The sequence below is a fragment of the Sinohyriopsis cumingii genome, chromosome 11 (assembly GCF_028554795.1).
Source record: "Sinohyriopsis cumingii isolate HCF-2022 chromosome 11, ASM2855479v2, whole genome shotgun sequence".
NCBI lineage: Eukaryota > Metazoa > Mollusca > Bivalvia > Unionida > Unionidae > Sinohyriopsis > Sinohyriopsis cumingii.
In genome coordinates this window covers 47,096,186-47,121,185 of record NC_142971.1, presented here as the reverse complement: position 1 = coordinate 47,121,185, position 25,000 = coordinate 47,096,186, and the positions used below count along the sequence as shown (strand labels likewise).

The 25,000-nt window shown below is 33.3% G+C and overlaps 10 non-coding genes across 10 annotated transcripts; all 10 read right to left on the bottom strand.

Annotated features, from left to right (window-relative positions):
* Positions 1-1,673: 1,673 nt before the first annotated feature.
* Positions 1,674-1,792, bottom strand: LOC149788325 (5S ribosomal RNA). Its single transcript, XR_016424573.1, has one exon. It is a non-coding gene; the product is annotated as a 5S ribosomal RNA (ribosomal RNA).
* Positions 1,793-2,713: 921 nt separating this feature from the next.
* On the bottom strand, positions 2,714-2,832 carry LOC149788324 (5S ribosomal RNA). Its single transcript, XR_016424703.1, has one exon. It is a non-coding gene; the product is annotated as a 5S ribosomal RNA (ribosomal RNA).
* Positions 2,833-6,353: 3,521 nt separating this feature from the next.
* Positions 6,354-6,472, bottom strand: LOC149788323 (5S ribosomal RNA). Its single transcript, XR_016424572.1, has one exon. It is a non-coding gene; the product is annotated as a 5S ribosomal RNA (ribosomal RNA).
* Positions 6,473-7,393: 921 nt separating this feature from the next.
* Positions 7,394-7,512, bottom strand: LOC149788322 (5S ribosomal RNA). The gene has a single exon (XR_016424702.1). It is a non-coding gene; the product is annotated as a 5S ribosomal RNA (ribosomal RNA).
* A 3,593-nt stretch (positions 7,513-11,105) lies between these two features.
* LOC149788321 (5S ribosomal RNA) lies at positions 11,106-11,224 on the bottom strand. Its single transcript, XR_016424571.1, has one exon. It is a non-coding gene; the product is annotated as a 5S ribosomal RNA (ribosomal RNA).
* Positions 11,225-12,142: 918 nt separating this feature from the next.
* Positions 12,143-12,261, bottom strand: LOC149788320 (5S ribosomal RNA). The gene has a single exon (XR_016424701.1). It is a non-coding gene; the product is annotated as a 5S ribosomal RNA (ribosomal RNA).
* Positions 12,262-15,818: 3,557 nt separating this feature from the next.
* On the bottom strand, positions 15,819-15,937 carry LOC149788319 (5S ribosomal RNA). Its single transcript, XR_016424570.1, has one exon. It is a non-coding gene; the product is annotated as a 5S ribosomal RNA (ribosomal RNA).
* A 918-nt stretch (positions 15,938-16,855) lies between these two features.
* LOC149788318 (5S ribosomal RNA) lies at positions 16,856-16,974 on the bottom strand. The gene has a single exon (XR_016424700.1). It is a non-coding gene; the product is annotated as a 5S ribosomal RNA (ribosomal RNA).
* A 3,582-nt stretch (positions 16,975-20,556) lies between these two features.
* On the bottom strand, positions 20,557-20,675 carry LOC149788317 (5S ribosomal RNA). The gene has a single exon (XR_016424569.1). It is a non-coding gene; the product is annotated as a 5S ribosomal RNA (ribosomal RNA).
* Positions 20,676-21,595: 920 nt separating this feature from the next.
* On the bottom strand, positions 21,596-21,714 carry LOC149788316 (5S ribosomal RNA). The gene has a single exon (XR_016424698.1). It is a non-coding gene; the product is annotated as a 5S ribosomal RNA (ribosomal RNA).
* Positions 21,715-25,000: the final 3,286 nt, after the last annotated feature.

The window sequence follows — 25,000 nt, the reverse complement described above, 5'->3', positions numbered from 1 at the left end:
ATCTTAAAACACCCTCAGCCACCCAGGATATATATATGATCCGTTTTTACGAGATAAACTTATTAATTCAGTATGGTATAATTATCGAATAAGATCAGTAGAGTTTTTGCCCTTGTTTGCAATCGTTATAGGATAACGCGTTAAAAATAAAATTACACAGAAGTACAATTAATGTTAATAGCTGATAAAGTTATGCGAACTTTGTTGCATACTCTCTCTCTCTCTCTCTCTCTCTCTCTCTCGTGTGTCAGTATGATAAAGCAAGAAGAAAAAGGAAGAACAGTAAAGAACATATATAAAAAGGTTTATTGAAACAGCGTCTCATCATGGTGTGGGCACCACGATGCATAGGGATAAATAAAAAAGCGAGTATTCCATTACTTTTCACTTCATTTGATATGCATCCATATGACACAGAATGCTCTCGGTGAGTACAGGGAATCAGATAAACGTCACTGTGCGGGACTAGGTATAAAACATTTATTGTAGTTTTAATTGTAAATTTTTCGGGCATTTAAGTAGAAATTAAATGATTTCAGTTCTAGTGAGAACAACATTTCGACTGTAAAACATAATTTGTTGTCTTGATGCGTTTTCAAGACTCTTTTGCTGATTAGTCACACATCTCTTCAACGTTTCCCATGTACAAATGTTTGTGTGCAGTATAATATTAGTAACTAAAGTGTATACTGATTCAAAGTTCTAATCCAAAAGAAGCAAAACTGGCCTCAGATACTCATATTTGTCACTCATCCATTTTCTGACCCAGATAAGGGGAGAATTCCATGTTGAAATTGACTTAAAATGCAGATTCAGGACATTATTGTTGTTGTTATTATTATTATTATTATTATTCGTCTTTCTGTCCTATCATTTGGTTAAAATAAGCGACACCGGCCTATAAGCTAACTTTAAAGATAGGGTCTTATCAGATTTGCAAAGGATCTCTTCTTGCAACTTGGAGAAGTTAACGTTGTGGAAATACAGAAAGTGGAAGCATGGAATATCTATCTAAACTTACTGTAATCAAAACAGAATTTTATAACCCAATTTATTTTGCCAATGGCCCATATTTACAGTATTCGCTACAGGATGCCAATTTTCCCACTGGCAGACTGAGGCCCTGCTGTAAAAGAAATCAATCAATCAATAAATTAATATAAAAAATTCTCACAATTCATACATTCCATATTTATCAATCAATTAGTGAATAAGAAATACCACAAATAAGTAGCCAAAATGAAAGACATTGATCGCATATTTTGCAACTCTGCGCAAGAGACTACACCAGGAATATATGAGAAGAAACTTGAAGGAAGTATTTCGACGTGAAAGGAGGCAGCTTGTTGTGGTAGTAAAAGTAGAGGAAACTGGATAAATTGAACCGAATTTGTTAATAAGAAATACTGGTCATCTATGATCGCATATTCCAGTAGTAAGGATCGAAACCAAGAGCAGAGAAGTGCAAAGCAACATTTGCTATATTCAGGTCCTATGCTTGATTTTTTTAGGATCCGAATTATTGAAGAAAGTTAAGGAAAAAGAGAAAATGAAAGTCGAGAAATTGCTCTATTTATTATTTATATTGAAGAAAGTAAATTTAGTTACAATAAAAGAAAGAAAGAAAAACTTCAACTGTTTTTAGTTATAAAAGAAAAAAAAAAAAAAAAAAGAGTCTACAGCACCCGGTATTCCCAGGCGGTCACCCATCCAAGTACTAACCGGGCCCGACGTTGCTTAACTTCGGTGATCGGACGAGAACCGGTGCTTTCAACGTGGTATGGCCGTAGACACAAGTGTTTGTAAATTTAAGACTTATATTCGCTTCTCTCTTCACCGTTTCCGATGTACAGACGTTTACGTTTATGTGCCGTGTAAAATTAGTAATTAAAGTGTACTGATTAAAACTTATATAGATAAACTGCCTTCATACATTATTCAAATTTGTAATTCAGGCATTTTCGGACTCGGACATTAGTTGCTTAACCGGAGGTTTACACCTTCAAATGGACTTAAATAACAATGCATTTAAACGAAGATTCAGTTCATTTTTGTTGTTTTTGGGCATTATTATTATTATTATTATTATTATTATTATTATTTATCTTGTATCAACTGACTAATTCAATAGGTAAATAATCGACATCAGCCTATGAGCTACCTTTAAATACGGACTCGAATCTGATTTGAAACGGATATCGTCTTGCAGCTCGGAAACGTTAAAGTTGTGGAAACACAGAAAGTGCAAGGAAGTGGAAGCAGGGAACATCCATCCAAACTTACTGTAATCAAAACAGAGATTTATACACCAATTTATTTTGTCAATGGCCCATATTCGAAGTATTCGCTAAGGGATGCCAAGTTTCACACTGATAGACTGGTGCCCTGCTAAAAAACAGGTAAATAAATTAAAATAATTAAAAATAATACATTCCAAATATATCTATCAATTATTGAATAAGAAATACCACAGACAAGTATCCAAAATGAAAGACATCGATTGCATACGTTGCAATTATTCGCTATAGCATAGGCTGAATCCGGAATATCAGAAGAAATTTGGAGGATCTGGACGGCATACGAGGCGGCCCATTTCGATCCTGGAGGTAGAGGAAACTGAAAAATTTGCACCAGATTTGTGAACAAGAAATATTGGCCATATATGATCGCATATCCTCACAGTGAGGATGGAACCCAAAAAAAAATTAAAAAATGCCTACAGCACCCGGTATTCCCAGGCGGTCACCCATCCAAGTACTAACCGGGCCCGACGTTGCTTAACTTCGGTGATCGGACGAGAACCGGTGTTTTCAACGTGGTATGGCCGTAGACATTTGTACGTACAAATTTAAGACTAATATAGGTTGTCTCTTCGTCGTTACAAAGATACATTACACACACACACACACACACACACACACACACATATATATATATATATATATATATATATATATATATATATATATATATATATATATATATATATATATATATATATATATATATTAGAGACAGGGGAGAGCTCTGCTTACGACAATACATCCCTTCAGTTTCAATCTGTAAAGAAGCAAGAGCTTATTTGATCGCCGAAGTCACTGACATGTAGGTTGCCATATTTGTGCAGTCATTTGAATAGTAATACAATGGCGAGTTCCGTGTCAAATTTCATCAAGGTTGTCGTTTTCTTTCGTCAGTCAGCTTCATTAACGACAAATGATGTTATACTCGCAATTATTTCTGAGAAAATAAATCGTATTTCTCTCGATTTCATGCAGGTATATCTCGATGAAAGGTCGGTCAAGTTTGCATGGCAGGCTAGTAAGCACAGGGGCTCGCATCTTTGCTCACAATTGAACTGACAGTCATACATTTTATACTATATGTACGACTGATAGTTTCATTGTAAGCAATGATACGAGCCCCCTGTGGCTAGTAAGCAGCCTATGCCGATACCGCATGGTGTCGGCGATTTCCAACGTTTTGATAAGCAAAACAAATATGTCCATACACCCCAATACTAATGTCCAAATATCAAAAATCGCTATTTTGGGACTATTATGAATTCATTCAAGGACATTCTAAATTACATCATCGCCACACGTCAAGATTGTTATTACATCAGCACATTCAAAATTGGACTTCATTCAGAAAACCACTGGCATTCATTTGGAACACTACCCTTTTGGACTTGTCATATAACTTTTATGGACTATTTGTGATTTCATTTATAATGCTGAAAAGTATTTAAATTTTCACTTTGTATTCTTTATAAAAAATAAATTAAGTCGGTTGGTTTAGATTGGCTAAGATAGCATTAAGGTGTTTTTGTTTATATGAGCCAATATCACATTATTCTTTTCTTGGTTTAGATGGGCTAAGTTCACATTATGGTACATTGGTTTAGATGGGCTAAGTTCACATTAAGGTGTTTGGCTAAGTTTCCATTAAGATATTTGGTTTAGATTGGCTAAGTTTGCATTAAAGTGTATTGGCTTATATTGGCAAATTTCACATAGGAATTTGATTTAGATGGCCTAAGTTCACATTATGGTGTTCTGGCAAAAGACTGCTTGGTTTTGTTAGGCAATGAGGGTAGTCTTGCTCAATGGTACAATAGGGCAACCAGCTTGATAGAAATCTATCATGTTAACCATTGGACTGATGTACATTTTATCAGTGTAATTTAGAGTCTGTTTAAACCATTCCGAACCCCCCATCTCTCTCTCTCTTACATATATATATATATATATATATATATATATATATATATATATATATATATATATATATATATATATATATATATATATATATATATATATCCGAAAGAAATAATATTTTCAATCTTTCTGCACTGTACTGATTTTCTGGTTGAATACTAAAAGTAAGTTTAAATATATATAAGGAGTTTGCAAATTTTATAAAAGTCAGCTTGCCTAGCAAGTAGTAGGTCAATATGATACAATGTAGAATTTAAGAAAATGTCATTATATGTATTGAAACGTTTGTTTCCTTTGTATCTGTTGATACCTAAAAACCATATCCCAATAATTAAAATTATCCAAGACTATATGTAAATAATACACGTATGTATGTATGTATGTATGTATGTACACACACAAACGTATATATATATATATATATATATATATATATATATATATATATATCACAAAAGACACACACATATCTTAAAACACCCTCAGCCACCCAGGATATATATATGATCCGTTTTTACGAGATAAACTTATTAATTCAGTATGGTATAATTATCGAATAAGATCAGTAGAGTTTTTGCCCTTGTTTGCAATCGTTATAGGATAACGCGTTAAAAATAAAATTACACAGAAGTACAATTAATGTTAATAGCTGATAAAGTTATGCGAACTTTGTTGCATACTCTCTCTCTCTCTCTCTCTCGTGTGTCAGTATGATAAAGCAAGAAGAAAAAGGAAGAACAGTAAAGAACATATATAAAAAGGTTTATTGAAACAGCGTCTCATCATGGTGTGGGCACCACGATGCATAGGGATAAATAAAAAAGCGAGTATTCCATTACTTTTCACTTCATTTGATATGCATCCATATGACACAGAATGCTCTCGGTGAGTACAGGGAATCAGATAAACGTCACTGTGCGGGACTAGGTATAAAACATTTATTGTAGTTTTAATTGTAAATTTTTCGGGCATTTAAGTAGAAATTAAATGATTTCAGTTCTAGTGAGAACAACATTTCGACTGTAAAACATAATTTGTTGTCTTGATGCGTTTTCAAGACTCTTTTGCTGATTAGTCACACATCTCTTCAACGTTTCCCATGTACAAATGTTTGTGTGCAGTATAATATTAGTAACTAAAGTGTATACTGATTCAAAGTTCTAATCCAAAAGAAGCAAAACTGGCCTCAGATACTCATATTTGTCACTCATCCATTTTCTGACCCAGATAAGGGGAGAATTCCATGTTGAAATTGACTTAAAATGCAGATTCAGGACATTATTGTTGTTGTTATTATTATTATTATTATTATTCGTCTTTCTGTCCTATCATTTGGTTAAAATAAGCGACACCGGCCTATAAGCTAACTTTAAAGATAGGGTCTTATCAGATTTGCAAAGGATCTCTTCTTGCAACTTGGAGAAGTTAACGTTGTGGAAATACAGAAAGTGGAAGCATGGAATATCTATCTAAACTTACTGTAATCAAAACAGAATTTTATAACCCAATTTATTTTGCCAATGGCCCATATTTACAGTATTCGCTACAGGATGCCAATTTTCCCACTGGCAGACTGAGGCCCTGCTGTAAAAGAAATCAATCAATCAATAAATTAATATAAAAAATTCTCACAATTCATACATTCCATATTTATCAATCAATTAGTGAATAAGAAATACCACAAATAAGTAGCCAAAATGAAAGACATTGATCGCATATTTTGCAACTCTGCGCAAGAGACTACACCAGGAATATATGAGAAGAAACTTGAAGGAAGTATTTCGACGTGAAAGGAGGCAGCTTGTTGTGGTAGTAAAAGTAGAGGAAACTGGATAAATTGAACCGAATTTGTTAATAAGAAATACTGGTCATCTATGATCGCATATTCCAGTAGTAAGGATCGAAACCAAGAGCAGAGAAGTGCAAAGCAACATTTGCTATATTCAGGTCCTATGCTTGATTTTTTTAGGATCCGAATTATTGAAGAAAGTTAAGGAAAAAGAGAAAATGAAAGTCGAGAAATTGCTCTATTTATTATTTATATTGAAGAAAGTAAATTTAGTTACAATAAAAGAAAGAAAGAAAAACTTCAACTGTTTTTAGTTATAAAAGAAAAAAAAAAAAAAAAAGAGTCTACAGCACCCGGTATTCCCAGGCGGTCACCCATCCAAGTACTAACCGGGCCCGACGTTGCTTAACTTCGGTGATCGGACGAGAACCGGTGCTTTCAACGTGGTATGGCCGTAGACACAAGTGTTTGTAAATTTAAGACTTATATTCGCTTCTCTCTTCACCGTTTCCGATGTACAGACGTTTACGTTTATGTGCCGTGTAAAATTAGTAATTAAAGTGTACTGATTAAAACTTATATAGATAAACTGCCTTCATACATTATTCAAATTTGTAATTCAGGCATTTTCGGACTCGGACATTAGTTGCTTAACCGGAGGTTTACACCTTCAAATGGACTTAAATAACAATGCATTTAAACGAAGATTCAGTTCATTTTTGTTGTTTTTGGGCATTATTATTATTATTATTATTATTATTATTATTATTTATCTTGTATCAACTGACTAATTCAATAGGTAAATAATCGACATCAGCCTATGAGCTACCTTTAAATACGGACTCGAATCTGATTTGAAACGGATATCGTCTTGCAGCTCGGAAACGTTAAAGTTGTGGAAACACAGAAAGTGCAAGGAAGTGGAAGCAGGGAACATCCATCCAAACTTACTGTAATCAAAACAGAGATTTATACACCAATTTATTTTGTCAATGGCCCATATTCGAAGTATTCGCTAAGGGATGCCAAGTTTCACACTGATAGACTGGTGCCCTGCTAAAAAACAGGTAAATAAATTAAAATAATTAAAAATAATACATTCCAAATATATCTATCAATTATTGAATAAGAAATACCACAGACAAGTATCCAAAATGAAAGACATCGATTGCATACGTTGCAATTATTCGCTATAGCATAGGCTGAATCCGGAATATCAGAAGAAATTTGGAGGATCTGGACGGCATACGAGGCGGCCCATTTCGATCCTGGAGGTAGAGGAAACTGAAAAATTTGCACCAGATTTGTGAACAAGAAATATTGGCCATATATGATCGCATATCCTCACAGTGAGGATGGAACCCAAAAAAAAATTAAAAAATGCCTACAGCACCCGGTATTCCCAGGCGGTCACCCATCCAAGTACTAACCGGGCCCGACGTTGCTTAACTTCGGTGATCGGACGAGAACCGGTGTTTTCAACGTGGTATGGCCGTAGACATTTGTACGTACAAATTTAAGACTAATATAGGTTGTCTCTTCGTCGTTACAAAGATACATTACACACACACACACACACACACACGCACACACACACACACACATATATATATATATATATATATATATATATATATATATATATATATATATATATATATATATGTATATATATATATATATATATATATATATATATATATATTAGAGACAGGGGAGAGCTCTGCTTACGACAATACATCCCTTCAGTTTCAATCTGTAAAGAAGCAAGAGCTTATTTGATCGCCGAAGTCACTGACATGTAGGTTGCCATATTTGTGCAGTCATTTGAATAGTAATACAATGGCGAGTTCCGTGTCAAATTTCATCAAGGTTGTCGTTTTCTTTCGTCAGTCAGCTTCATTAACGACAAATGATGTTATACTCGCAATTATTTCTGAGAAAATAAATCGTATTTCTCTCGATTTCATGCAGGTATATCTCGATGAAAGGTCGGTCAAGTTTGCATGGCAGGCTAGTAAGCACAGGGGCTCGCATCGTTGCTCACAATTGAACTGACAGTCATACATTTTATACTATATGTACGACTGATAGTTTCATTGTAAGCAATGATACGAGCCCCCTGTGGCTAGTAAGCAGCCTATGCCGATACCGCATGGTGTCGGCGATTTCCAACGTTTTGATAAGCAAAACAAATATGTCCATACATCCCAATACTAATGTCCAAATATCAAAAATCGCTATTTTGGGACTATTATGAATTCATTCAAGGACATTCTAAATTACATCATCGCCACACGTCAAGATTGTTATTACATCAGCACATTCAAAATTGGACTTCATTCAGAAAACCACTGGCATTCATTTGGAACACTATCCTTTTGGACTTGTCATATAACTTTTATGGACTATTTGTGATTTCATTTATAATGCTGAAAAGTATTTAAATTTTCACTTTGTATTCTTTATAAAAAATAAATTAAGTCGGTTGGTTTAGATTGGCTAAGATAGCATTAAGGTGTTTTTGTTTATATGAGCCAATATCACATTATTCTTTTCTTGGTTTAGATGGGCTAAGTTCACATTATGGTACATTGGTTTAGATGGGCTAAGTTCACATTAAGGTGTTTGGCTAAGTTTCCATTAAGATATTTGGTTTAGACTGGCTAAGTTTGCATTAAAGTGTATTGGCTTATATTGGCAAATTTCACATAGGAATTTGATTTAGATGGCCTAAGTTCACATTATGGTGTTCTGGCAAAAGACTGCTTGGTTTTGTTAGGCAATGAGGGTAGTCTTGCTCAATGGTACAATAGGGCAACCAGCTTGATAGAAATCTATCATGTTAACCATTGGACTGATGTACATTTTATCAGTGTAATTTAGAGTCTGTTTAAACCATTCCGAACCCCCCATCTCTCTCTCTCTTACATATATATATATATATATATATATATATATATATATATATATATATATATATATATATATATATATATATATATATATATATATATATCCGAAAGAAATAATATTTTCAATCTTTCTGCACTGTACTGATTTTCTGGTTGAATACTAAAAGTAAGTTTAAATATATATAAGGAGTTTGTAAATTTTATAAAAGTCAGCTTGCCTAGCAAGTAGTAGGTCAATATGATACAATGTAGAATTTAAGAAAATGTCATTATATGTATTGAAACGTTTGTTTCCTTTGTATCTGTTGATACCTAAAAACCATATCCCAATAATTAAAATTATCCAAGACTATATGTAAATAATACACGTATGTATGTATGTATGTATGTACACACACAAACGTATATATATATATATATATATATATATATATATATATATATATATATATATATATATATATATATATATATATATATATATATATATATCACAAAAGACACACACATATCTTAAAACACCCTCAGCCACCCAGGATATATATATGATCCGTTTTTACGAGATAAACTTATTAATTCAGTATGGTATAATTATCGAATAAGATCAGTAGAGTTTTTGCCCTTGTTTGCAATCGTTATAGGATAACGCGTTAAAAATAAAATTACACAGAAGTACAATTAATGTTAATAGCTGATAAAGTTATGCGAACTTTGTTGCATACTCTCTCTCTCTCTCTCTCTCTCTCTCGTGTGTCAGTATGATAAAGCAAGAAGAAAAAGGAAGAACAGTAAAGAACATATATAAAAAGGTTTATTGAAACAGCGTCTCATCATGGTGTGGGCACCACGATGCATAGGGATAAATAAAAAAGCGAGTATTCCATTACTTTTCACTTCATTTGATATGCATCCATATGACACAGAATGCTCTCGGTGAGTACAGGGAATCAGATAAACGTCACTGTGCGGGACTAGGTATAAAACATTTATTGTAGTTTTAATTGTAAATTTTTCGGGCATTTAAGTAGAAATTAAATGATTTCAGTTCTAGTGAGAACAACATTTCGACTGTAAAACATAATTTGTTGTCTTGATGCGTTTTCAAGACTCTTTTGCTGATTAGTCACACATCTCTTCAACGTTTCCCATGTACAAATGTTTGTGTGCAGTATAATATTAGTAACTAAAGTGTATACTGATTCAAAGTTCTAATCCAAAAGAAGCAAAACTGGCCTCAGATACTCATATTTGTCACTCATCCATTTTCTGACCCAGATAAGGGGAGAATTCCATGTTGAAATTGACTTAAAATGCAGATTCAGGACATTATTGTTGTTGTTATTATTATTATTATTATTATTCGTCTTTCTGTCCTATCATTTGGTTAAAATAAGCGACACCGGCCTATAAGCTAACTTTAAAGATAGGGTCTTATCAGATTTGCAAAGGATCTCTTCTTGCAACTTGGAGAAGTTAACGTTGTGGAAATACAGAAAGTGGAAGCATGGAATATCTATCTAAACTTACTGTAATCAAAACAGAATTTTATAACCCAATTTATTTTGCCAATGGCCCATATTTACAGTATTCGCTACAGGATGCCAATTTTCCCACTGGCAGACTGAGGCCCTGCTGTAAAAGAAATCAATCAATCAATAAATTAATATAAAAAATTCTCACAATTCATACATTCCATATTTATCAATCAATTAGTGAATAAGAAATACCACAAATAAGTAGCCAAAATGAAAGACATTGATCGCATATTTTGCAACTCTGCGCAAGAGACTACACCAGGAATATATGAGAAGAAACTTGAAGGAAGTATTTCGACGTGAAAGGAGGCAGCTTGTTGTGGTAGTAAAAGTAGAGGAAACTGGATAAATTGAACCGAATTTGTTAATAAGAAATACTGGTCATCTATGATCGCATATTCCAGTAGTAAGGATCGAAACCAAGAGCAGAGAAGTGCAAAGCAACATTTGCTATATTCAGGTCCTATGCTTGATTTTTTTAGGATCCGAATTATTGAAGAAAGTTAAGGAAAAAGAGAAAATGAAAGTCGAGAAATTGCTCTATTTATTATTTATATTGAAGAAAGTAAATTTAGTTACAATAAAAGAAAGAAAGAAAAACTTCAACTGTTTTTAGTTATAAAAGAAAAAAAAAAAAAAAAAGAGTCTACAGCACCCGGTATTCCCAGGCGGTCACCCATCCAAGTACTAACCGGGCCCGACGTTGCTTAACTTCGGTGATCGGACGAGAACCGGTGCTTTCAACGTGGTATGGCCGTAGACACAAGTGTTTGTAAATTTAAGACTTATATTCGCTTCTCTCTTCACCGTTTCCGATGTACAGACGTTTACGTTTATGTGCCGTGTAAAATTAGTAATTAAAGTGTACTGATTAAAACTTATATAGATAAACTGCCTTCATACATTATTCAAATTTGTAATTCAGGCATTTTCGGACTCGGACATTAGTTGCTTAAACGGAGGTTTACACCTTCAAATGGACTTAAATAACAATGCATTTAAACGAAGATTCAGTTCATTTTTGTTGTTTTTGGGCATTATTATTATTATTATTATTATTATTATTATTTATCTTGTATCAACTGACTAATTCAATAGGTAAATAATCGACATCAGCCTATGAGCTACCTTTAAATACGGACTCGAATCTGATTTGAAACGGATATCGTCTTGCAGCTCGGAAACGTTAAAGTTGTGGAAACACAGAAAGTGCAAGGAAGTGGAAGCAGGGAACATCCATCCAAACTTACTGTAATCAAAACAGAGATTTATACACCAATTTATTTTGTCAATGGCCCATATTCGAAGTATTCGCTAAGGGATGCCAAGTTTCACACTGATAGACTGGTGCCCTGCTAAAAAACAGGTAAATAAATTAAAATAATTAAAAATAATACATTCCAAATATATCTATCAATTATTGAATAAGAAATACCACAGACAAGTATCCAAAATGAAAGACATCGATTGCATACGTTGCAATTATTCGCTATAGCATAGGCTGAATCCGGAATATCAGAAGAAATTTGGAGGATCTGGACGGCATACGAGGCGGCCCATTTCGATCCTGGAGGTAGAGGAAACTGAAAAATTTGCACCAGATTTGTGAACAAGAAATATTGGCCATATATGATCGCATATCCTCACAGTGAGGATGGAACCCCAAAAAAAATTAAAAAATGCCTACAGCACCCGGTATTCCCAGGCGGTCACCCATCCAAGTACTAACCGGGCCCGACGTTGCTTAACTTCGGTGATCGGACGAGAACCGGTGTTTTCAACGTGGTATGGCCGTAGACATTTGTACGTACAAATTTAAGACTAATATAGGTTGTCTCTTCGTCGTTACAAAGATACATTACACACACACACACACACACACACACACACACACACATATATATATATATATATATATATATATATATATATATATATATATATATATATATATATATATATATATATATATAAATATATATATATATATATATTAGAGACAGGGGAGAGCTCTGCTTACGACAATACATCCCTTCAGTTTCAATCTGTAAAGAAGCAAGAGCTTATTTGATCGCCGAAGTCACTGACATGTAGGTTGCCATATTTGTGCAGTCATTTGAATAGTAATACAATGGCGAGTTCCGTGTCAAATTTCATCAAGGTTGTCGTTTTCTTTCGTCAGTCAGCTTCATTAACGACAAATGATGTTATACTCGCAATTATTTCTGAGAAAATAAATCGTATTTCTCTCGATTTCATGCAGGTATATCTCGATGAAAGGTCGGTCAAGTTTGCATGGCAGGCTAGTAAGCACAGGGGCTCGCATCTTTGCTCACAATTGAACTGACAGTCATACATTTTATACTATATGTACGACTGATAGTTTCATTGTAAGCAATGATACGAGCCCCCTGTGGCTAGTAAGCAGCCTATGCCGATACCGCATGGTGTCGGCGATTTCCAACGTTTTGATAAGCAAAACAAATATGTCCATACACCCCAATACTAATGTCCAAATATCAAAAATCGCTATTTTGGGACTATTATGAATTCATTCAAGGACATTCTAAATTACATCATCGCCACACGTCAAGATTGTTATTACATCAGCACATTCAAAATTGGACTTCATTCAGAAAACCACTGGCATTCATTTGGAACACTATCCTTTTGGACTTGTCATATAACTTTTATGGACTATTTGTGATTTCATTTATAATGCTGAAAAGTATTTAAATTTTCACTTTGTATTCTTTATAAAAAATAAATTAAGTCGGTTGGTTTAGATTGGCTAAGATAGCATTAAGGTGTTTTTGTTTATATGAGCCAATATCACATTATTCTTTTCTTGGTTTAGATGGGCTAAGTTCACATTATGGTACATTGGTTTAGATGGGCTAAGTTCACATTAAGGTGTTTGGCTAAGTTTCCATTAAGATATTTGGTTTAGACTGGCTAAGTTTGCATTAAAGTGTATTGGCTTATATTGGCAAATTTCACATAGGAATTTGATTTAGATGGCCTAAGTTCACATTATGGTGTTCTGGCAAAAGACTGCTTGGTTTTGTTAGGCAATGAGGGTAGTCTTGCTCAATGGTACAATAGGGCAACCAGCTTGATAGAAATCTATCATGTTAACCATTGGACTGATGTACATTTTATCAGTGTAATTTAGAGTCTGTTTAAACCATTCCGAACCCCCCATCTCTCTCTCTCTTACATATATATATATATATATATATATATATATATATATATATATATATATATATATATATATATATATATATATATATATATATATATATATATCCGAAAGAAATAATATTTTCAATCTTTCTGCACTGTACTGATTTTCTGGTTGAATACTAAAAGTAAGTTTAAATATATATAAGGAGTTTGCAAATTTTATAAAAGTCAGCTTGCCTAGCAAGTAGTAGGTCAATATGATACAATGTAGAATTTAAGAAAATGTCATTATATGTATTGAAACGTTTGTTTCCTTTGTATCTGTTGATACCTAAAAACCATATCCCAATAATTAAAATTATCCAAGACTATATGTAAATAATACACGTATGTATGTATGTATGTATGTACACACACAAACGTATATATATATATATATATATATATATATATATATATATATATATATATATATATATATCACAAAAGACACACACATATCTTAAAACACCCTCAGCCACCCAGGATATATATATGATCCGTTTTTACGAGATAAACTTATTAATTCAGTATGGTATAATTATCGAATAAGATCAGTAGAGTTTTTGCCCTTGTTTGCAATCGTTATAGGATAACGCGTTAAAAATAAAATTACACAGAAGTACAATTAATGTTAATAGCTGATAAAGTTATGCGAACTTTGTTGCATACTCTCTCTCTCTCTCTCTCTCTCTCTCGTGTGTCAGTATGATAAAGCAAGAAGAAAAAGGAAGAACAGTAAAGAACATATATAAAAAGGTTTATTGAAACAGCGTCTCATCATGGTGTGGGCACCACGATGCATAGGGATAAATAAAAAAGCGAGTATTCCATTACTTTTCACTTCATTTGATATGCATCCATATGACACAGAATGCTCTCGGTGAGTACAGGGAATCAGATAAACGTCACTGTGCGGGACTAGGTATAAAACATTTATTGTAGTTTTAATTGTAAATTTTTCGGGCATTTAAGTAGAAATTAAATGATTTCAGTTCTAGTGAGAACAACATTTCGACTGTAAAACATAATTTGTTGTCTTGATGCGTTTTCAAGACTCTTTTGCTGATTAGTCACACATCTCTTCAACGTTTCCCATGTACAAATGTTTGTGTGCAGTATAATATTAGTAACTAAAGTGTATACTGATTCAAAGTTCTAATCCAAAAGAAGCAAAACTGGCCTCAGATACTCATATTTGTCACTCATCCATTTTCTGACCCAGATAAGGGGAGAATTCCATGTTGAAATTGACTTAAAATGCAGATTCAGGACATTATTGTTGTTGTTATTATTATTATTATTATTATTCGTCTTTCTGTCCTATCATTTGGTTAAAATAAGCGACACCGGCCTATAAGCTAACTTTAAAGATAGGGTCTTATCAGATTTGCAAAGGATCTCTTCTTGCAACTTGGAGAAGTTAACGTTGTGGAAATACAGAAAGTGGAAGCATGGAATATCTATCTAAACTTACTGTAATCAAAACAGAATTTTATAACCCAATTTATTTTGCCAATGGCCCATATTTACAGTATTCGCTACAGGATGCCAATTTTCCCACTGGCAGACTGAGGCCCTGCTGTAAAAGAAATCAATCAATCAATAAATTAATATAAAAAATTCTCACAATTCATACATTCCATATTTATCAATCAATTAGTGAATAAGAAATACCACAAATAAGTAGCCAAAATGAAAGACATTGATCGCATATTTTGCAACTCTGCGCAAGAGACTACACCAGGAATATATGAGAAGAAACTTGAAGGAAGTATTTCGACGTGAAAGGAGGCAGCTTGTTGTGGTAGTAAAAGTAGAGGAAACTGGATAAATTGAACCGAATTTGTTAATAAGAAATACTGGTCATCTATGATCGCATATTCCAGTAGTAAGGATCGAAACCAAGAGCAGAGAAGTGCAAAGCAACATTTGCTATATTCAGGTCCTATGCTTGATTTTTTTAGGATCCGAATTATTGAAGAAAGTTAAGGAAAAAGAGAAAATGAAAGTCGAGAAATTGCTCTATTTATTATTTATATTGAAGAAAGTAAATTTAGTTACAATAAAAGAAAGAAAGAAAAACTTCAACTGTTTTTAGTTATAAAAGAAAAAAAAAAAAAAAAAGAGTCTACAGCACCCGGTATTCCCAGGCGGTCACCCATCCAAGTACTAACCGGGCCCGACGTTGCTTAACTTCGGTGATCGGACGAGAACCGGTGCTTTCAACGTGGTATGGCCGTAGACACAAGTGTTTGTAAATTTAAGACTTATATTCGCTTCTCTCTTCACCGTTTCCGATGTACAGACGTTTACGTTTATGTGCCGTGTAAAATTAGTAATTAAAGTGTACTGATTAAAACTTATATAGATAAACTGCCTTCATACATTATTCAAATTTGTAATTCAGGCATTTTCGGACTCGGACATTAGTTGCTTAAACGGAGGTTTACACCTTCAAATGGACTTAAATAACAATGCATTTAAACGAAGATTCAGTTCATTTTTGTTGTTTTTGGGCATTATTATTATTATTATTATTATTATTATTATTTATCTTGTATCAACTGACTAATTCAATAGGTAAATAATCGACATCAGCCTATGAGCTACCTTTAAATACGGACTCGAATCTGATTTGAAACGGATATCGTCTTGCAGCTCGGAAACGTTAAAGTTGTGGAAACACAGAAAGTGCAAGGAAGTGGAAGCAGGGAACATCCATCCAAACTTACTGTAATCAAAACAGAGATTTATACACCAATTTATTTTGTCAATGGCCCATATTCGAAGTATTCGCTAAGGGATGCCAAGTTTCACACTGATAGACTGGTGCCCTGCTAAAAAACAGGTAAATAAATTAAAATAATTAAAAATAATACATTCCAAATATATCTATCAATTATTGAATAAGAAATACCACAGACAAGTATCCAAAATGAAAGACATCGATTGCATACGTTGCAATTATTCGCTATAGCATAGGCTGAATCCGGAATATCAGAAGAAATTTGGAGGATCTGGACGGCATACGAGGCGGCCCATTTCGATCCTGGAGGTAGAGGAAACTGAAAAATTTGCACCAGATTTGTGAACAAGAAATATTGGCCATATATGATCGCATATCCTCACAGTGAGGATGGAACCCCAAAAAAAATTAAAAAATGCCTACAGCACCCGGTATTCCCAGGCGGTCACCCATCCAAGTACTAACCGGGCCCGACGTTGCTTAACTTCGGTGATCGGACGAGAACCGGTGTTTTCAACGTGGTATGGCCGTAGACATTTGTACGTACAAATTTAAGACTAATATAGGTTGTCTCTTCGTCGTTACAAAGATACATTACACACACACACACACACACACACACACACACACACACATATATATATATATATATATATATATATATATATATATATATATATATATATATATATATATATATAAATATATATATATATATATTAGAGACAGGGGAGAGCTCTGCTTACGACAATACATCCCTTCAGTTTCAATCTGTAAAGAAGCAAGAGCTTATTTGATCGCCGAAGTCACTGACATGTAGGTTGCCATATTTGTGCAGTCATTTGAATAGTAATACAATGGCGAGTTCCGTGTCAAATTTCATCAAGGTTGTCGTTTTCTTTCGTCAGTCAGCTTCATTAACGACAAATGATGTTATACTCGCAATTATTTCTGAGAAAATAAATCGTATTTCTCTCGATTTCATGCAGGTATATCTCGATGAAAGGTCGGTCAAGTTTGCATGGCAGGCTAGTAAGCACAGGGGCTCGCATCGTTGCTCACAATTGAACTGACAGTCATACATTTTATACTATATGTACGACTGATAGTTTCATTGTAAGCAATGATACGAGCCCCCTGTGGCTAGTAAGCAGCCTATGCCGATACCGCATGGTGTCGGCGATTTCCAACGTTTTGATAAGCAAAACAAATATGTCCATACACCCCAATACTAATGTCCAAATATCAAAAATCGCTATTTTGGGACTATTATGAATTCATTCAAGGACATTCTAAATTACATCATCGCCACACGTCAAGATTGTTATTACATCAGCACATTCAAAATTGGACTTCATTCAGAAAACCACTGGCATTCATTTGGAACACTATCCTTTTGGACTTGTCATATAACTTTTATGGACTATTTGTGATTTCATTTATAATGCTGAAAAGTATTTAAATTTTCACTTTGTATTCTTTATAAAAAATAAATTAAGTCGGTTGGTTTAGATTGGCTAAGATAGCATTAAGGTGTTTTTGTTTATATGAGCCAATATCACATTATTCTTTTCTTGGTTTAGATGGGCTAAGTTCACATTATGGTACATTGGTTTAGATGGGCTAAGTTCACATTAAGGTGTTTGGCTAAGTTTCCATTAAGATATTTGGTTTAGATTGGCTAAGTTTGCATTAAAGTGTATTGGCTTATATTGGCAAATTTCACATAGGAATTTGATTTAGATGGCCTAAGTTCACATTATGGTGTTCTGGCAAAAGACTGCTTGGTTTTGTTAGGCAATGAGGGTAGTCTTGCTCAATGGTACAATAGGGCAACCAGCTTGATAGAAATCTATCATGTTAACCATTGGACTGATGTACATTTTATCAGTGTAATTTAGAGTCTGTTTAAACCATTCCGAACCCCCCATCTCTCTCTCTCTTACATATATATATATATATATATATATATATATATATATATATATATATATATATATATATATATATATATATATATATATATATATATATCCGAAAGAAATAATATTTTCAATCTTTCTGCACTGTACTGATTTTCTGGTTGAATACTAAAAGTAAGTTTAAATATATATAAGGAGTTTGCAAATTTTATAAAAGTCAGCTTGCCTAGCAAGTAGTAGGTCAATATGATACAATGTAGAATTTAAGAAAATGTCATTATATGTATTGAAACGTTTGTTTCCTTTGTATCTGTTGATACCTAAAAACCATATCCCAATAATTAAAATTATCCAAGACTATATGTAAATAATACACGTATGTATGTATGTATGTATGTACACACACAAACGTATATATATATATATATATATATATATATATATATATATATATATATATATATATATATATATATATATATATATATATATATATATATATATATATCACAAAAGACACACACATATCTTAAAACACCCTCAGCCACCCAGGATATATATATGATCCGTTTTTACGAGATAAACTTATTAATTCAGTATGGTATAATTATCGAATAAGATCAGTAGAGTTTTTGCCCTTGTTTGCAATCGTTATAGGATAACGCGTTAAAAATAAAATTACACAGAAGTACAGTTAATGTTAATAGCTGATAAAGTTATGCGAACTTTGTTGCATACTCTCTCTCTCTCTCTCTCTCTCTCTCGTGTGTCAGTATGATAAAGCAAGAAGAAAAAGGAAGAACAGTAAAGAACATATATAAAAAGGTTTATTGAAACAGCGTCTCATCATGGTGTGGGCACCACGATGCATAGGGATAAATAAAAAAGCGAGTATTCCATTACTTTTCACTTCATTTGATATGCATCCATATGACACAGAATGCTCTCGGTGAGTACAGGGAATCAGATAAACGTCACTGTGCGGGACTAGGTATAAAACATTTATTGTAGTTTTAATTGTAAATTTTTCGGGCATTTAAGTAGAAATTAAATGATTTCAGTTCTAGTGAGAACAACATTTCGACTGTAAAACATAATTTGTTGTCTTGATGCGTTTTCAAGACTCTTTTGCTGATTAGTCACACATCTCTTCAACGTTTCCCATGTACAAATGTTTGTGTGCAGTATAATATTAGTAACTAAAGTGTATACTGATTCAAAGTTCTAATCCAAAAGAAGCAAAACTGGCCTCAGATACTCATATTTGTCACTCATCCATTTTCTGACCCAGATAAGGGGAGAATTCCATGTTGAAATTGACTTAAAATGCAGATTCAGGACATTATTGTTGTTGTTATTATTATTATTATTATTATTCGTCTTTCTGTCCTATCATTTGGTTAAAATAAGCGACACCGGCCTATAAGCTAACTTTAAAGATAGGGTCTTATCAGATTTGCAAAGGATCTCTTCTTGCAACTTGGAGAAGTTAACGTTGTGGAAATACAGAAAGTGGAAGCATGGAATATCTATCTAAACTTACTGTAATCAAAACAGAATTTTATAACCCAATTTATTTTGCCAATGGCCCATATTTACAGTATTCGCTACAGGATGCCAATTTTCCCACTGGCAGACTGAGGCCCTGCTGTAAAAGAAATCAATCAATCAATAAATTAATATAAAAAATTCTCACAATTCATACATTCCATATTTATCAATCAATTAGTGAATAAGAAATACCACAAATAAGTAGCCAAAATGAAAGACATTGATCGCATATTTTGCAACTCTGCGCAAGAGACTACACCAGGAATATATGAGAAGAAACTTGAAGGAAGTATTTCGACGTGAAAGGAGGCAGCTTGTTGTGGTAGTAAAAGTAGAGGAAACTGGATAAATTGAACCGAATTTGTTAATAAGAAATACTGGTCATCTATGATCGCATATTCCAGTAGTAAGGATCGAAACCAAGAGCAGAGAAGTGCAAAGCAACATTTGCTATATTCAGGTCCTATGCTTGATTTTTTTAGGATCCGAATTATTGAAGAAAGTTAAGGAAAAAGAGAAAATGAAAGTCGAGAAATTGCTCTATTTATTATTTATATTGAAGAAAGTAAATTTAGTTACAATAAAAGAAAGAAAGAAAAACTTCAACTGTTTTTAGTTATAAAAGAAAAAAAAAAAAAAAAAAGAGTCTACAGCACCCGGTATTCCCAGGCGGTCACCCATCCAAGTACTAACCGGGCCCGACGTTGCTTAACTTCGGTGATCGGACGAGAACCGGTGCTTTCAACGTGGTATGGCCGTAGACACAAGTGTTTGTAAATTTAAGACTTATATTCGCTTCTCTCTTCACCGTTTCCGATGTACAGACGTTTACGTTTATGTGCCGTGTAAAATTAGTAATTAAAGTGTACTGATTAAAACTTATATAGATAAACTGCCTTCATACATTATTCAAATTTGTAATTCAGGCATTTTCGGACTCGGACATTAGTTGCTTAACCGGAGGTTTACACCTTCAAATGGACTTAAATAACAATGCATTTAAACGAAGATTCAGTTCATTTTTGTTGTTTTTGGGCATTATTATTATTATTATTATTATTATTATTATTATTTATCTTGTATCAACTGACTAATTCAATAGGTAAATAATCGACATCAGCCTATGAGCTACCTTTAAATACGGACTCGAATCTGATTTGAAACGGATATCGTCTTGCAGCTCGGAAACGTTAAAGTTGTGGAAACACAGAAAGTGCAAGGAAGTGGAAGCAGGGAACATCCATCCAAACTTACTGTAATCAAAACAGAGATTTATACACCAATTTATTTTGTCAATGGCCCATATTCGAAGTATTCGCTAAGGGATGCCAAGTTTCACACTGATAGACTGGTGCCCTGCTAAAAAACAGGTAAATAAATTAAAATAATTAAAAATAATACATTCCAAATATATCTATCAATTATTGAATAAGAAATACCACAGACAAGTATCCAAAATGAAAGACATCGATTGCATACGTTGCAATTATTCGCTATAGCATAGGCTGAATCCGGAATATCAGAAGAAATTTGGAGGATCTGGACGGCATACGAGGCGGCCCATTTCGATCCTGGAGGTAGAGGAAACTGAAAAATTTGCACCAGATTTGTGAACAAGAAATATTGGCCATATATGATCGCATATCCTCACAGTGAGGATGGAACCCAAAAATAATTAAAAAATGCCTACAGCACCCGGTATTCCCAGGCGGTCACCCATCCAAGTACTAACCGGGCCCGACGTTGCTTAACTTCGGTGATCGGACGAGAACCGGTGTTTTCAACGTGGTATGGCCGTAGACATTTGTACGTACAAATTTAAGACTAATATAGGTTGTCTCTTCGTCGTTACAAAGATACATTACACACACACACACACACATATATATATATATATATATATATATATATATATATATATATATATATATATATATATATATATATATATATATATATATATATATATATATATATATATATATATATATATATATATATATTAGAGACAGGGGAGAGCTCTGCTTACGACAATACATCCCTTCAGTTTCAATCTGTAAAGAAGCAAGAGCTTATTTGATCGCCGAAGTCACTGACATGTAGGTTGCCATATTTGTGCAGTCATTTGAATAGTAATACAATGGCGAGTTCCGTGTCAAATTTCATCAAGGTTGTCGTTTTCTTTCGTCAGTCAGCTTCATTAACGACAAATGATGTTATACTCGCAATTATTTCTGAGAAAATAAATCGTATTTCTCTCGATTTCATGCAGGTATATCTCGATGAAAGGTCGGTCAAGTTTGCATGGCAGGCTAGTAAGCACAGGGGCTCGCATCGTTGCTCACAATTGAACTGACAGTCATACATTTTATACTATATGTACGACTGATAGTTTCATTGTAAGCAATGATACGAGCCCCCTGTGGCTAGTAAGCAGCCTATGCCGATACCGCATGGTGTCGGCGATTTCCAACGTTTTGATAAGCAAAACAAATATGTCCATACACCCCAATACTAATGTCCAAATATCAAAAATCGCTATTTTGGGACTATTATGAATTCATTCAAGGACATTCTAAATTACATCATCGCCACACGTCAAGATTGTTATTACATCAGCACATTCAAAATTGGACTTCATTCAGAAAACCACTGGCATTCATTTGGAACACTACCCTTTTGGACTTGTCATATAACTTTTATGGACTATTTGTGATTTCATTTATAATGCTGAAAAGTATTTAAATTTTCACTTTGTATTCTTTATAAAAAATAAATTAAGTCGGTTGGTTTAGATTGGCTAAGATAGCATTAAGGTGTTTTTGTTTATATGAGCCAATATCACATTATTCTTTTCTTGGTTTAGATGGGCTAAGTTCACATTATGGTACATTGGTTTAGATGGGCTAAGTTCACATTAAGGTGTTTGGCTAAGTTTCCATTAAGATATTTGGTTTAGATTGGCTAAGTTTGCATTAAAGTGTATTGGCTTATATTGGCAAATTTCACATAGGAATTTGATTTAGATGGCCTAAGTTCACATTATGGTGTTCTGGCAAAAGACTGCTTGGTTTTGTTAGGCAATGAGGGTAGTCTTGCTCAATGGTACAATAGGGCAACCAGCTTGATAGAAATCTATCATGTTAACCATTGGACTGATGTACATTTTATCAGTGTAATTTAGAGTCTGTTTAAACCATTCCGAACCCCCCATCTCTCTCTCTCTTACATATATATATATATATATATATATATATATATATATATATATATATATATATATATATATATATATCCGAAAGAAATAATATTTTCAATCTTTCTGCACTGTACTGATTTTCTGGTTGAATACTAAAAGTAAGTTTAAATATATATAAGGAGTTTGCAAATTTTATAAAAGTCAGCTTGCCTAGCAAGTAGTAGGTCAATATGATACAATGTAGAATTTAAGAAAATGTCATTATATGTATTGAAACGTTTGTTTCCTTTGTATCTGTTGATACCTAAAAACCATATCCCAATAATTAAAATTATCCAAGACTATATGTAAATAATACACGTATGTATGTATGTATGTATGTACACACACAAACGTATATATATATATATATATATATATATATATATATATATATATATATATATATATATATATATATATATATATATATATATCACAAAAGACACACACATATCTTAAAACACCCTCAGCCACCCAGGATATATATATGATCCGTTTTTACGAGATAAACTTATTAATTCAGTATGGTATAATTATCGAATAAGATCAGTAGAGTTTTTGCCCTTGTTTGCAATCGTTATAGGATAACGCGTTAAAAATAAAATTACACAGAAGTACAGTTAATGTTAATAGCTGATAAAGTTATGCGAACTTTGTTGCATACTCTCTCTCTCTCTCTCTCTCTCTCTCGTGTGTCAGTATGATAAAGCAAGAAGAAAAAGGAAGAACAGTAAAGAACATATATAAAAAGGTTTATTGAAACAGCGTCTCATCATGGTGTGGGCACCACGATGCATAGGGATAAATAAAAAAGCGAGTATTCCATTACTTTTCACTTCATTTGATATGCATCCATATGACACAGAATGCTCTCGGTGAGTACAGGGAATCAGATAAACGTCACTGTGCGGGACTAGGTATAAAACATTTATTGTAGTTTTAATTGTAAATTTTTCGGGCATTTAAGTAGAAATTAAATGATTTCAGTTCTAGTGAGAACAACATTTCGACTGTAAAACATAATTTGTTGTCTTGATGCGTTTTCAAGACTCTTTTGCTGATTAGTCACACATCTCTTCAACGTTTCCCATGTACAAATGTTTGTGTGCAGTATAATATTAGTAACTAAAGTGTATACTGATTCAAAGTTCTAATCCAAAAGAAGCAAAACTGGCCTCAGATACTCATATTTGTCACTCATCCATTTTCTGACCCAGATAAGGGGAGAATTCCATGTTGAAATTGACTTAAAATGCAGATTCAGGACATTATTGTTGTTGTTATTATTATTATTATTATTATTCGTCTTTCTGTCCTATCATTTGGTTAAAATAAGCGACACCGGCCTATAAGCTAACTTTAAAGATAGGGTCTTATCAGATTTGCAAAGGATCTCTTCTTGCAACTTGGAGAAGTTAACGTTGTGGAAATACAGAAAGTGGAAGCATGGAATATCTATCTAAACTTACTGTAATCAAAACAGAATTTTATAACCCAATTTATTTTGCCAATGGCCCATATTTACAGTATTCGCTACAGGATGCCAATTTTCCCACTGGCAGACTGAGGCCCTGCTGTAAAAGAAATCAATCAATCAATAAATTAATATAAAAAATTCTCACAATTCATACATTCCATATTTATCAATCAATTAGTGAATAAGAAATACCACAAATAAGTAGCCAAAATGAAAGACATTGATCGCATATTTTGCAACTCTGCGCAAGAGACTACACCAGGAATATATGAGAAGAAACTTGAAGGAAGTATTTCGACGTGAAAGGAGGCAGCTTGTTGTGGTAGTAAAAGTAGAGGAAACTGGATAAATTGAACCGAATTTGTTAATA